Source organism: Esox lucius, chromosome 20 (assembly GCF_011004845.1).
Source record: "Esox lucius isolate fEsoLuc1 chromosome 20, fEsoLuc1.pri, whole genome shotgun sequence".
In the NCBI taxonomy this organism is placed as follows: domain Eukaryota; kingdom Metazoa; phylum Chordata; class Actinopteri; order Esociformes; family Esocidae; genus Esox; species Esox lucius.
In genome coordinates, this window is record NC_047588.1 from 14,846,417 (window position 1) to 14,862,138 (window position 15,722).

Below are 15,722 nucleotides of genomic sequence, written 5' to 3' on the forward strand. Positions count from 1 at the left end.
CAAGCTACAAAAGAATTGCTGAAATGAAATGGAGGGTTATGGAAGGGCCGAGTCAAACCCCTAGATTCTCTCCAGGAGTAAATGTCCCTGACGTTTTCATAAAGCCCTGAACATCCTGCAAAAATGTCCGTTTCAAATATTGATTATTTAATTTCATCATTTGTCAGAGGTTAATTATAAATCAAATAAGCATTCAATTCAAATGTTTTAATTTCCAATTAAAGGTATTGCGCTGTAAAAATGTGCACACTAGTAGCTTCAATGGTGGTCGATCTACTTCTGTTTCTGACACCGCAAAAATCCAACGCGTGCTACACACCACAAGCTCTGTAACTTAGACTGGCAGATGACTGGCAGTGGTGCAGATTGCACTCCTCTGGAATTAATGGACTTCCACCAAAACGCATATGGCTTTGAACACTCTGGATTGCACTCCTCTGTAACCTAAAGAAAACTGTTAATGAATTATTTCATGAAATAAAATATATTAGAAAGACAAAAAGTATTTTAAATCCCTATTACTGAAAGTTATTTTCCAAGATAATCCATACACCTGACAGGAGTGGAAAAATAAGATGCTGACTTAACAGCATGATCATAATAGGAGTGTACCATTTGCAGGGACAATAAAAGGCCACTTGGAAAATGTGCGGTTTGGTTACACAACACTATTCAGCAGAGCTGCTCAAGTATGAGAAAGGGGGGGTGGCATACAATTGGCCATGATGACAGCAGGAATTTCCATCAGAGCTGTTTCCAAATAACTAAACATTCATTACTCTAAGATAAGCTGCCTCCAACGCTCAACAATTGGCATCACACAAACGCCATAATAAATGCCACAAAAACAGAATTCTTCATCATTTACCAATGATGTCACTCTTTCTCAGCACAAAATAAAAATAAAAATACTCTTGTGTTGTATAATTATGTCGGAAACACCTCCAATCATTCATTATTATTTAGGGATACTGAGAAAACACCCCAAACAGTATTTTCCGGGAGATTTCCCTTATAAAAAAAACAAACTCCAACCAAAACACATTTTAATCAAACGATTTCACTGTCCCAAATTAAGAAATACCTAATGCAACAATGCCTTAAAGTTAGTAGGAGAAAATATAACATTCAGCTGTCTTTTTAATTTGCTGAAACTGCAAAGAAGGAAAAGCATATCCGCAGCAAGTAGGGAAGGTGCCACATGGTGTGTATCTGAATGATGAAGGGTCTAGGGAACGGGAGAGATTCATCATCTCTTCAAATATACAATAGAGGTCTTGACAAGTCTCCGACATAGAGAAGCTAATTATGCTATCTAGCTAATGCTAGGCTAATTCAGAATACAAAACTTAACTCTGCACTCTCTGACAATCCAACTAAATTCAGATCATTGCACAGTTAAAAAGCAAGACCTACATACCTATGACTTTGTAATTGAAGACAAGAAATAGTGACCATTTAACAAATCAAAAGATATCAAAATATTCTCTCCACCCATGGTAAAAATTTCCAAAATGACTAAATCTGCTAAATGTTGTCCTGAAAGTCAAGAGGACAGCCTATACAATATTCAGTCAGACACAGCACCATTAACAACGACCCCCGCACTAAGTTCACCAGCACAGCTGAATAGGAATCCTTGAGAAACACAGTCCTATAATTCTGCCACAGCAACACTCCACAGGACATGTCCTCCGTAAAATACCTAGCTTTACCAGTAGCCACACATCCAACTCAGTTGACCTCTCCTTCTCCCCCTTCTCTACTCCAGTGCTTAAAAAGAGATTTGTATGCCCAGACAGCATCTTAGAAGGGCTCAGTGTCTCTATATGTGACTGCAGCAACAGGTGCACTGTAGTGAAGTCTATATGCTGCCCATGCAAAGTAAGCTCATTTTCTGCTTCTCTTACTGATAAGTCGTATTACTACACAGGTCACTGTGAGCATCCATACCCCCAAAATCCCCTGTCCATTGGAGGTATGGATAAGTCTTTGTTAGCCAAAATGCTTTAAATTGATTGCGGTCTCACAACACACAAGCCTGTTTTGCCAGAAATGTGTTCTATGGAAATACTTGGCACATAATATGAGCAACTTTCAATCTCCAATTTTACAGGCATCCACATACACGGTTGCACCTACTACAATAATCTTGTCTGTTGGAGCTCCGCCCCCCAAAAGATTATTTGAAACGTTGATTTGCAAAGGTGCCACTGATTTACAGCAGGTTCCCATTTTATTACTATAACCTTCCCCAGACTTCCAATTCAGCAAAGCCTAGCTTTCAACAACGTAATCAACCAGGATGACTACAAAGGAAATGAATAATTGCAAAAGTTGTGAAGTCGGAATAGTTTCTGTGATTTTATGTATCGTTTATCATTACACTTTTGCTTTCAGATCAGAGGGAATGCTGTCTTGATATTTAGGACAAGTTTACTGTTTGTAAAAGGGTAAAGCTCTGGAAGAGAGGGGATTTGAAAGCACAGCACTTCATTGGATTGGATAGTTAAACCATCCATGGGGTGTAAAAAAGAACTGAGGATTTAGGCATTATTGCTGTGTGTGCAAATTAAAGCCCAAAACTTTTCCCCACTTCTCGCTTATTTTCTCACCCTCAATCCCTCCACTCTTTCTCTATCCTGGCTGGATATTTTCACATCTCTCCCACCATTTTTCTTCCTCTCCATCGTTCTCTCAAATTCTTTCTTCCTGAAGAAAATACTCTGTTAATCTGTTGGCTTTTAGCTGTAATGTGATAACCATTTCAATAATATAAACAACTTCCAGAATCCTCTAGAGGAAGAAAGAATTGGTTTAGACTCACTTGGACTGTCGAGGCCAAGCTGAGTCGTCTACACACTGTGTGTGTGTGTGTGTGTGTGTGTGTGTGTGTGAGTAAGAGTGAGAGAGAGAGAAAGAGTGAGAGAGTGGGTGGATGTCTCTGTGTGCGCACATATGAGTGTGTGTGGGATGAAGAGTATTGGAGACTGGGGGAGAGAGGTGAGGGCGAGTCAGTCAGCAAACACCATGAAATGAGATGTTATCTAATGCCTGGAGAGACACAGGGAGAGTGTTGGTTAAAAAGACTTTTCTCACAGTCGATGTCCGTGTACTTTCCCCGAAACAAACCAAACGACCACCTGCATTGGTATTATCGGAACCCCTGTAGACTTCCTGTAGACTTCCTGTAGACTTCCTGTAGACTTCCTGTGGGATTTCAGTGGTTCAGTGGTATTTCAGTGGTTCAGTGGTTCAAAGTGCCATTCTAACACTTGCTCCATGTTGACATCAGACTGCCCTTCCCAGTGGTTGTCCACACAACTCAGATTACTGCTGGGGATCAGTACCAGAATGTCCCGCATGCGTGAGTGTGTGCACACACACGCACGCACGCACGCACACACACACACACACACACACAAATCCAAAAGCAGGCATACCAAAACGTATGTATGAATATGCACATGCCTGAAACCATAAACACACATTCACACATCATTGGCATGTATTCCTGGAAGCCAAGGGAGCCAGACTTCTCCCAAAAGGTCACCTGTAAAAACATAACTAAGAATGAATTGCTCATTTTGTTTCTGTTTTCTTCCATTAAAGTGTATGAATCTCCACCGCAGAAGAGATCATCCAGTGGCCCTCTGTCTCAAAATCTGTGGGCCATGTAAGTCATGCTGTCTGGCAACAAACAGAAACAATCACCAAACCTCTTGAATGGCTGACTCCAAGTCCCGTCTGGCATCTCTTCATTAAAAAATAATGTGCCAATCAGTTTTGACCTGAACTCAACTGCCAGTAGGGAAGCCCGTTAAGATCAATCTAACGCAATTGAAAATGTAAATTGACAGAAAAAAAAGAATATAACTCCTGTTATGTTGTTTTGCATTGGTGGCTAGCTAAAAGTTGCCCTTTCGTAAATAGCCATGGATGTCTTCAGAGCTCATTCTCAGTAATGGCCAAGGACTGTGTACTGTCTGTTGCATGATGTTAAGGCTTTTTAGCACGTTGCCAACATGAAGAGGAGAATGGTGTTGGCCTTATACCAGGAGAGAGTATAAGTGTTTCCAAAAAGTGTTTATAATTGCTCATAACACACACACACACACTCCCACGATGTATGAAGTTAGTACAGTCCGTTTAGTGGACCAAATTGCTTATTTTTTGCTACAGTTGTCACTGCAGGTTTAAAAAATCATTTGTTTTAAAATGGTGCTGGAATAGTGGAGGCAGGTCTTCGCTTTTCAACTTGCAGTTTTGAGATGACTCAAACGTGTGAAGGAATTTACTGAGTGCGTGTGATTGTTGTCCTCTAGTGTTGGCCGTACAAATGCGTACCCAAGTGATTTTCCCCCACCCACTGCCACACACTCAGCTCACACACACTCAGCTCACACACACTCAACTCACACACACTCAACTCACACACACACACACACATCACACACACTCAGCTCACACACACTCAGCTCACACACACACACACACCTCACACACACACACACACACACACACACAGCTCACACACACACAGCTCACACACACACAGCTCACACACACTGGGAAGTGTGTCACATTGGAAGGGCGGACAGGGGATTTCTCCGGGTTCTTCCTCTCATTGGAACCACTCCCAGCACTGGGTAATGGCTGCTTCACAACCGAAGAATCAAGTCAGCCATCTTCCCTCCCAACAAAACGTAATGCATTCTTCATGAAGCGCAGGGCTAACTCAATGAGTCCTGAATAGATTGCTCCATTACAGTAACAGAGCCACGCAACCAACGCTGAACTTGGGATAAAAGAGGTGCAGGAGCTGTCTGTTTCCAAGTTGGACCATTATTACTATTAATTATTGACATTATGCTACAGAGACTTTTGATTATTCACTGTTAACAAGACAAATGATTCAGCGCTCTGTTTTAGCCAATCCAATTACACAAACTGAATCTCTTTCTAAACAGTTCATTGGCTAAGAAAATACCGACTGATTCTATGCTGTTAAAACCAATTGAGCAGTGCATCCCTCCGCCAATGACCTGTCAGATTCCTGAAATTAATTTTCTTAGGGATTGTGATTCATGGTTATAAGTCAGAGATAAGGTGAGGTCACTTTTACTCCAGGTGAATTTTTTTGGGAGGAACATAGCAATTTCAGTGAGGTAATCATGTGACAGGAACTTACATTTACGATATTGCGTGTGACTCGAGAATTCCAGTGGTTTACTATAGCACCCCCTTGGGACAATCAGAGTCATTTTGGAAATGCCAGATGTCAATGGCATGATGCATAATTTAACCTTCAATCAAAAAGCAGGCTAGTGGTGTCTGAGATCTCATGTGGGTTAACTAAACTAATATCCCTGGGCATTTGTTCCAAATTTAATTACTCAAACAGATCGAGAGACATAAATGTGTTATTCTACAGTTATTTTGGCAGGCAAGTATTCCAAGAGTAGATTCTTATTTGCAGCAATGATAGAAGAGCCATTAGGGTTAACTGTCTTGCTCAAGGACAGAACAACAGGGGTTTTCACCTTGTCGCCTCTGGGATTAGAACCAGCGCCATTTTGTTTACTTACACAATGCTCTTGACCGCTAGGCTACCCTGCCACCCCATATGAACATATAACCATTATAGCGCCACTATGTGGTCAATATTAATGTTTCTGAACATGTTGAGTCTAAATGGCGTTTCCAAGGGCCCACATAACAGTACTCCAAATCCATTACATGTTTCTAGTTTTGCCTACTTTCCATAATGGACAATAAAAACTAAAATGCCATTGATAAGTGTTTGGCATGGTCAGTGTCAAGAATTTCAAAAGTTAAGTATTGAGTCCTACAACTATTACTCAGAAATAACAATGAATATCTAAGACTTGTCTATGTTCAGAAATCGCTTTAAGTAATTGTTGAACTGTCCAGAGAAGCGAGGGAAGCAACCTGAACAAAGCATAATCACCATATGAGTGCCTACTCTGTTTTTTGCCAGAGCAGATCCCTTCTTAATTAGGCACTGACCAAAATATTTGCACAATGAGTGAATCCAGGCCGGAGAGGGTACTTGGTTTTTCTTAACAGAACGCAGTACCCCAAAAATTTGAGCCGACACACAGTAAAGCTCTGTTCCAAGTCAAGCACAGTGTGTAACCACGTACCAGTACCACACGTCAAGGATGAAAGGCTTACGCTGAGCGCACAACATTACAGTACAGCACAAGTATATGCCAAACATCAGTGATGGGTCATGGGAGGAGTAAGACGGTAGGCCAGTTTGGAAAAGGTGGTTAAAGACGAGGCACATGAAATGGCAAGACTTGAGATCAAAGAAAAAGACAGAGAGAGAAGGACCGGGGAGTGGAAGAGAGGATCCGGTGAGTAGAGAAGGACCGGGGAGTGGAAGAGAGGATCCGGTGAGTAGAGAAGGACCGGGGAGTGGAAGAGAGGATCCGGTGAGTAGAGAAGGACCGGGGAGTGGAAGAGAGGATCCGGTGAGTAGAGAAGGACCGGGGAGTGGAAGAGAGGATCCGGTGAGTAGAGAAGGACCGGGGAGTGGAAGAGAGGATCCGGTGAGTAGAGAAGGACCGGGGAGTGGAAGAGAGGATCCGGTGAGTAGAGAAGGACCGGGGAGTGGAAGAGAGGATCCGGTGAGTAGAGAAGGACCGGGGAGTGGAAGAGAGGATCCGGTGAGTAGAGAAGGACCGGGGAGTGGAAGAGAGGATCTGGTGTAGTGTTTCAGCTTCTGCTCCCGGCGCTTGCCGTTTCAGCTGTGCCGAAACGATGGCCGGCCCCTGGTCTCACGCCACAGTAACCCTGTCAACACGGGGACATAGCTGGCTCTTGGTCCAGCTCCCTCATTTCCCCTTTCAGTCTCAAAGTGGCGATCACCATGTTTCTCAACAGCTGTGTAAGGATCCTCGCTTTTACTACTTTTTTTTACAGCCACTTTTGAACTGGTGACAGTGAGTTTGTTTACGTGCACCATCACTATTCAATATTAAACTGAATTCCATATTGTTCAATATGAATTCCATATTGTTTTACAGGCCAAAGAATTGTGATAATACAATATTGTATCAATATATCAATTATACAGTCATGCCAAAAAGTATTGGGACATTTGCACTTAAAAATATATAACAAATGTGTATTTATTAATGAATAATTAACTATTTCTCCTCAAATTTCCTTTTTAATTCAAGAATCTTTTGGTTATACGTTTGGACATGATTGCATTTCCAAAATCAGTATCAAATCGGCTTCCAATAATAATAACAGTTGTTCTTGTGAGAGAATTCTTATTTTGTAAAATAAGATCACTAATCTGGTTAAATAAAAACATTGTAAGACATTAAAGTAGAGCAGGAACTGTACCTTACCCCATGTGAGAATCACATATATTGTAGCTAGCAACACTAATTGAAAATCAGGTAGGCACACTCTGTTATTTACTAGCAGGAAGATGACTATTGCATGAACATACTGTACATAGGGGTGGGTCAGGTTACAGAGAAAAATATTTCTGTATCCAACACAGTCTGGGTATGGCTCCAAAAAACTGACCTGTGCAGGACTTTAATGTCAACATGTTAACTGAAGTAATAAAGGAATGTGACAATCTTCAATAGTCACAATATTGTGTTCATGTGACCATACTCAAGAATGTCAGACCTTCCATTTCACATGGAGTTCTGTTGGAGGACTCAGCTGCATATTCCAGGTGTTAAGTTTACCCAAAGATCCAATCCTATAGATACAATTCACTTGCAATTGATAACAATGTCCTCCCCCTTGGACTAAAGATGAACCCCAAGGTTCAGGTTCATTATAAACCATGTTAATGAGCAGCAGTGAGGAAAGAGGAACAAAACCATCACCATGATGACTCAGCATTGGCAGAAGAAAGCTTGTTCCTCTAAATATCTCCATTTGTGCTAAACTGCATATGGTGATGTGACATTTAGCCTACATAGGTTGTCTTGATCCTACCCCTACCAACAAAAAAGAAAAACAATTTGGCTAGCATTATGTAAGACTATCCTTTACGTTCAAAAATAATATGTTAAAAAGAGGGAAATTCTACTTAATCTGGATAAAACTACGGACCAACAACAGACCGAAACAGGAAGGAGAGTGAAAATTATGATATGGACACCAGCACGAAACAGAATTATGGAGTTCTAATATGCTCCTAAAGATTCCATAATCCCAGATAAAGACAAATGTTGCTTTTATTTTTCTGTTTCTACCTACTAGCCAAAAGGAGGTCAACTACACAGATTTCAGCACCAAAGCTGGATATTTCAAACAATTTCTTTTGGAGGCAGATTGAATAAATGTAGTGAGTATCATATTTTTAGAAAATTTTAAAAACATTGTGTAAGGATTTACCATTCATTTGTTTCTCCTATGCTGTAGTTAACAGGTCTTCTTGGAATGATTACTATAACCAATAACCAGATACATACTGGAAACGCTGAGTGAACAAAGCAGCGCCATCTGATGATAAACCAACTGTTGAAGACCTATTGAGATGGGTCATTTCAGTGAATTCAGCTGTCACAAGATCAGCTGACATGAAATGTTAACTTGCCAAATAATGCGGTCACCTCAATGAGGATCAAGTAACCCTTTCATACCTGAGAGATGAAGCATGTTATTTTAGCATTGCAGTTGGCTTATTAATGGCTCTGATGACAATTTATAGATGTTGAACAATTAGAAAATATATGCAGAATCACAGATATGCTTTGATAACCAGCAGATCAACAGAAAAGAAAAAAAAAAACACTCTACCACACTGAGAGGTGAAAAAACTAGCAGTTTGCCATGCACACGTGTGGTGGGTTTGGCAATGAAATGAGAAAGCATGAGAAGAAAAATGAACCCCATACCTACAAAATGTGTTGGTGGTTTAATGGTCAGCCAGTGTGCTATCGCCGGTCCTTGGTGTACTGTACAGATGAATTCTAACAAGAGATTTGGAACCCAAATTCCTCTTGAAGAGGCGAGCAGCTGCCACTTGTAAGAAGACACCAGTGGTCGCACGAAAGCCACCAGCTCGTTACAGGGGATTCATTTTTCATGATGACACTAGTCAGTCCTAATTTTTACAGTTCATATCAAATTAATGTGATGAGTCATGAGATTACTTTCTGTTGCATTGAAGCTGTTTGCTAAATTCTGTCCCCGTACTCAAGTTATGGACTGGTGATATGTTCTACATGCTCAGGTTGAAGGCCTTAACCTCTGTTAGAAATCGAGCAGCTGTCTCAGTCAAATAAAATGGGGGGGGGGGTGGTCGTCAAATAGCAAACTTACTCTGCGATACGATACACAGGTGTATCATTGATGAAAGTCCCTTATCGGGCAGGGAAGGAGTACAGTGTACTCTGTTGAAACACTCAATTTGGATTCTCTGTCATGAAGAGGATTTAGGATGGATTTCTATCCTGGTGGCTCCAGCTATTCCTTCATCCCTAAGCCCTCCACTGGCCCACTCCATCACCCTCCTTCCTTCATGAACTCCAGGGCCTAGTGCGCCTCCCTCTGGACTGGAGGTCTTCCAGTGTCCGCTGTGCCTTAAGGTAATGAGCAGAGGCTCATTACCTTAATTGATGTTTAACCCCTTGATCAGCTGCAGAACATTGCTCATTTAAGAGCTTGCTGGAGAGAAATTAGTCATGGGAAAGTAACGAGGTTTCTGCCCTATAGGGGAAGAGAAGCAAAGCTCACTGGACTTTAATCTTGGGCTGTGGCCAGGGAAATCCATGTTAAAAAACTGCAACAAAAGAAGGAAGGTGAGTAGACAACGCTCACCAAGACTGCTTCTAGGATCATACCATGTAGGCATTTGGCCTGTATGGGGGTCTTCAGGATGAAGACATTTTTAAATTACATCAAAATGAAGGGTACAGAGAGGTTAGGTGTGCCAGTGGTACTTCCCACATTAAGCGAGTGTCGGTCTTTGCCACAGTGAAAAGCATTGTGGCTCCATTAAGACAGGGCGACATTTGGTTTGGTTACAGTGTGCTGGGGTAACGTGAGGCCCTGTGATGATTGAATCACAGCCATCATGGCAGAAGGCAGGGGCCTGCTGTTCAGCAGAGTTCTTCCTGTTCTCCCCCACTCTGTGTGGGAAAAGCAGTGGGAAAAACCGCCCTGGAATAAAACACACAAAAGAGGACAAAAAAAACAACCCAGCAAGAGCACGGTACATGATATTCTAACTAAAATGTTTGCATTCCTTCCAAAGCTGTTGGTTTGTTAAAGGTAGAACAAATTAATTCATAGCTTAGCAATAAGCAGAGGCAATAATTATAAGCCCCCACTAAAGCAAAGACAAGAGGTTTTCCTTCACAAAAGGCAGACAAAGCATTAGGTCAGCTGGAAGACAGGACATAGGAGGTCAAATAGACATACGCTATAACATGATCTGTCTAGTACATCTTCAGCCTAAGATAGGGCAGTGATTAAATCAATATTTTAGTCAGCTAACTACTGCACAGTACAGTATTGATTCACCATGAGATAAGTGCTTAATTGAAATGACACTATAGACTGTGAAATGAAGACTTGAGTTCCACTATCAGAGGAGAAAAGACCTTGACCAGAGGAATGCTCAGCAGCAGGTATCCTACGTATTTAGAGTTGTGCCGGTCACTTAGTCACACCCACACACAGCTAGGTCCCCAGTGCCTTGCATCCCCTCCTTTACGTGCCCTGGCTCTCTGTGCCTGCTCCCAGATGCTCATGCAGCACTCCACTAGAAATATTTTACGTTCACACAAAATACAGGAATTGTATTTACACCCACACAGACAGCTAATGAGACCATTCAGACATCTCATAGGGACTGCTGCACGTGAGATGTCTAAAAAGCACCACAGCTGACCGTCTATGTACAGATCAGCAGGAAGCAGCAGGATGACTGAATACTACGACTATTACTCCTCCAAGAATGCTGTTAACAAGGAGTCATCCGTTCTGACTGGAGCAACATCAGTCCTCACTAAACCGGGTGGCATGGCTGTTATAGTGGTGCCAAAAGCATTTCTTATATTTTAACTGGTTATAAAAGACGTGAATGTAAAGTTTGATAAAACTTTAGTCGGATTGTTTGGTTTGTTTCTTGGTTGGATGTGCCTTTACACAAGGCCATGCTTTTGAGTCACACTAAAGGCTATTACTTTGCTGAGTCTGTGATCGGTCTGTCACTAAAGCCTTTTAGTCTATGAGGAGAAAGTTGTGTACTTACACTCAATCTGCCAATTTGGTAATAGTTTGTGTGTGTGTGTGTGTGTGTGTGTGTGTGTGTGTGTGTGTGTGTGTGTGCGTGCGTGTGCGTGTGCGTGTGGACAGAGAAAGAGAGAGAGAGAGCAAATATTCCATTCCAATAGCAATACCATGACACTTTCAACTATGTAATGACATCCTACCATGTCCTGTGGCACATATAAGGATGAAGGCAGGAGCGTCTAATGATGTCAAAATTGAGGTCATCACAGGAGACTCAAGAGGCTCGTATCTCCCAGAGAGACATGATTAAATAAGGTGGGTGGGTGGTGGTGGTGGTGGGGGGGGGGGGGGTTATGAGTGGAGTGGTGTAAGCCTCCCATTAGCCTTGACATCTTGCCAATGTCAAAGACAGTAGAGCTCTTTCGCGATGGTCCGCAGTTCATGGCATGGGTCCTGGTTTAACCCTTACTTAAATGAAAACAGCTTAGCCCTTATGTATAGTTACATATTATCATTAGGACGAAAAGTGTGTTGTAGGATTTTCTTTTTTTCCTGATTGTGTTCCGTTTAAGTTTTAAGTAGTTCTCATGGGCATGTCCTGATAGGGATAGCTTATTATCCTGTGATCTTCTACTCTGTCTGACTGCTCTGAGGCTTTGTAAGGCCAGACAGCACTCATATCTGGACTTCATCCGTGAGGATCACATCTCCCCCATGTGACACCCTGTTGGGAATCACAATGTGCATTAAAATTGCCTTTGTGACTGAAACACTCATCAGTCCATGTTGAGAGTGGAAAAACACAAAAACAACAGGGACACGAGATTTAGGCAGGGCAAAGCTGAGTATGAAACTTTCTCATTTGATCTCAAGTTGAGGAACGATCAGTGTTAGTAGGATTTACTAGCAATTACATTTAGTCAGAAACAGCTGATACATCTTGTCCACCTACACAATTTGATTGGTTAACACAACCTTTTCAGCAGATTCTGTGAATTGATTGGATGATAAGTATATGGAGACAAAGCGTGCAGGTTGGGATTCTATTTGAAAGAAAGTGGTATGGTTTCATAGACATTTTTTAATTTAAAAGATGAATCACAGGACCCTGACGAAAGGTTGCTGTTGTACAGGGACAACATAACTAGAGGGAAATATTGACAGTTGGTTATTAATTTTTTTTGCAAACAAATACTGCTACCATTGATCATTCCTCAACTTGAGATCAAAAGAGAATGAGTTGAGTAAACTCAGCTGGGCAGAGAACTAATTCAAATCACATAGCTTCCCATGTTACTGTAAAAACATGCTAGGGGAATGGAAAAACTGACAATAGACTGTCTCTCTCCAAAAAAACATTGGGTAAGAACTCCTATTACAACACAATCTACATCCAAGGTTTAGTCGGGTAAGTCAACTTCCCACCTTCTACAATTTCACGTCCAGTATGCATTCCGGATTGTCGTTGAAATCACTAGTTTGTTTAAATGTTTTTTCCGGAAAAATAATTACCAAGAGCACAAGCAACCCTGTAAATTGGCATCCAGCCTAAAGTGGTCATTTTTGCGCCCTCAAATGTTGCAGTGTTTTGTTCACAATTACCATCCATGCAAAATGTTAAGGCTTGTATGGACATACCAAAGGTTCCCGAAACCTTTTTATTGTGTATCGGGCTATGCTGCCACCCTTGCCCGTTTTTGCGAGTGTTTAACAACGTTAACCAAAGACTATAGATGGAAAGTTTCCCGTAAACCATATATTCAACTCACTTAAGTAAAATAAATTCACCATTATTGAAGAGTAGAAAAGAGTAGGCCTAATCGTGCCAAAACCTCGGTGACATTTGTCTTAACTCGTTCTGACAGCTGAACTGTCACCACGGCTGTTGCGCACATCAAGGAAGACAACGCACAATTCCTGCATCTATATTGTCAGGGATTATTGCGCTAGCATCATAAGATTTGGCGACATCTGGCAATCCATGTTTACAAGTTACACTGGAAACCAGCAAGCAAACTCTCCATCATGTAGTCTAGCTTTGACACTAGAAATAAAGCACGAGACAAATTGTCTTAAGAGCAAAAACCATTATGGTTGGAGTTGCCCTCCATACAATGACATCAGACATTTTTAATTCAAAGCAATGTCTTGTTAAATATTAGTTGATAAAATTAAACAGTTACCTAAATGTAACCGGACATCTATTCACTAGCTTGGGTAGCTAACCTGGATAGCGAGCTTATGTAGAGTGACTTACCCTGTAGAACTGTATCCACATCTGTCTACTGAAACCAGTGATTACAAAATATATACGACTTATAAAATGTTGATTGAAGAATAAATGTTATGTGGACAGACTGTCGACCAACGTCAGCATCAATTAAAAAAATATTTCCTCTTGATGCATAAGGTAACTATTTAGTTCTGTCAAATGATACAATGTAGTTGCTTCCCAATCTATCTGGATTGGCATTGCTTCTTGATTGACATTTCCCGGACCAATAGACACAAGATATTCATTTAGTTTAACCAATCAATGGAGACGTCGGAGGATATTGACGTCAACGTGAAGTTGGTGAAAGGTGAACATTGAAGTAGGAAGGATCTTATATATAAGTATCCCTCCGCGTCTTGTGTTTTTAAGAGTCGGATATTTAGACTATTTTGTGTACCCGCTATCAGTTGTTATAATTTTAGAATTCAAGCACGACCACTGAAACTGTCTAGCGTACTTTCGCATTTAAATTGTTACGTGTTGTTGGTCGTGTAATAGCAAACCTATATTTCGTCTATCACCTCTTTACGTATATTGGATACACTGATCAATCACTTCATCATGTTTACGTGTGTTTCCCGCCAATACACTTGCGATTAGTTGTATTATTTAGCGGTTATTGGACTGTATGCATAATACGTTCCATAGGGGTATGGTACTTAGCCTAGGCTACAAATAGTGCTCTAGTAAGTCCAGTCAGATAGATATTGCCTAATTCCAATTTATGTTCTCACGCTTGATGTTAATAAACCTAGACTTGAAGTGCCTAGGTTTCTGAAAGACTGAGGGTAGGCTATAGCTTTCAATCGAAAGCACAAATCAACGTTACGAACATGATGGCTACTTTATGTAATGGCTGCGGAAGAACATTGTTTTTACAAAGAGGAAAGGGTGACGCTGGTCTGGACAGAAATGAAAATACGCGACAGCCTACCCAGTGTATTGCATGCATGGCACGCTTTACTGTCCATTTGCTCAAATTAATCTGTAATACCCATAGGCCACTTCCTCAATATGAACTCAAATTTGTATTAATTCCGCACTAAATGAAATATGCATACGTTATTTGTAGCTTGTTTTGTGCCTAGTTCATGTCCTAGTCGGAATTATGAACTTGACATCTCCGAGATAGTAATTGGTTGTACGTGAGACGTGATTTAGATGTTGTTATCAATTCGAAAATGACCTCATTACTGTGCAAAAGACCTGTTTAGAACTATATCTATCTGGGGACTATGTGTTTCGTTGCTTGTAAAAGCATTATATGCAAATAAAGTGTATGCAATAAAAACCTGGATCCAGAAAATGCAGCATAAGAACATAAAAGCTGTATGCATTCGATAAACAGTACTTACTGGTCACATCCTAGCGTCAAAATGAAATCCAGTGTACTGATTGCTTATCATCGATCAGAGTCATCTGGCCCCAAAGTACATGCTTTGACCATGAGAAGTATTTCAATAAATATTTGGTTGATTGACAAAATCGTTATATGTTAGCCGTATATTGACCCTAAACACTAAGACTTACTTGGAGCTAAAGTCTGGAGATGGATCCCAAATAGTATTAGATGGGCCACGTCGGGTCCCCCAATGGAAGTAATGTTTGATAATTGGAGATTGACATGACATAGGACAAGAAGCAGTCAAAAGGGTTGATGCAAAGCCTGCTTTAATGTATTTACCCCGGTCTACACAACAAAGCACATTGCTTCTGTTTTGTATTCTAAGGGAGGCCACACAAAATGCAAACTTGTTTAACACAAAGTGTGTGTTGCTTTTCATTGTATTCAAGTATCTCTGTGTTTACTTCAATGGTATACAGCATTTTCTCCCCAAAATAAACACTAGCTGCTCAGATTAATTGCTATATACAGTGAAGTTGTTTGCATAGAGCTGCAGCAGTGAAGTATCACATGATCAGCCACAGGTCAGACATTCCCTTGATGATTTTATGACATGGTTTGAAGGATTTGAAGGTTTTGTGCAGAAAATCTGTAATAATATTTGTTTTGTTGTTTAGTTGCTGCTGCCCATGCTGGAACAAGTGGTACCATGGAGATGCTTAGTGGACATAACTGGAAGAAAATCCAGAAACGCCAACCGGGTCATCAGGAAGGATGACTTTAAATAGATCAAAATGAACTACTTTAATACCTGCCCCTGCTGGAACAGAGGAAATAAAGTCTCTGTTACCCGAA

At 41.0% G+C, this 15,722-nt stretch overlaps 1 protein-coding gene and 1 long non-coding RNA gene across 2 annotated transcripts in view; one reads left to right on the top strand and one right to left on the bottom strand.

The window, feature by feature from the left end:
- mef2d (myocyte enhancer factor 2d) overlaps nucleotides 1–13,693 on the bottom strand; it is a 76,602-nt gene extending 62,909 nt beyond the window's left edge. The window contains exon 1 of the mRNA XM_034289012.1: nucleotides 13,505–13,693. The gene's annotated coding sequence lies outside the window, so the exon portion shown is untranslated. The remainder of the gene's footprint in view (nucleotides 1–13,504) is intronic.
- On the top strand, nucleotides 12,314–15,722 carry LOC109614806. The gene is made up of 2 exons (XR_002195742.2): nucleotides 12,314–12,655; nucleotides 15,545–15,722. It is a non-coding gene; the product is annotated as an uncharacterized LOC109614806 (long non-coding RNA).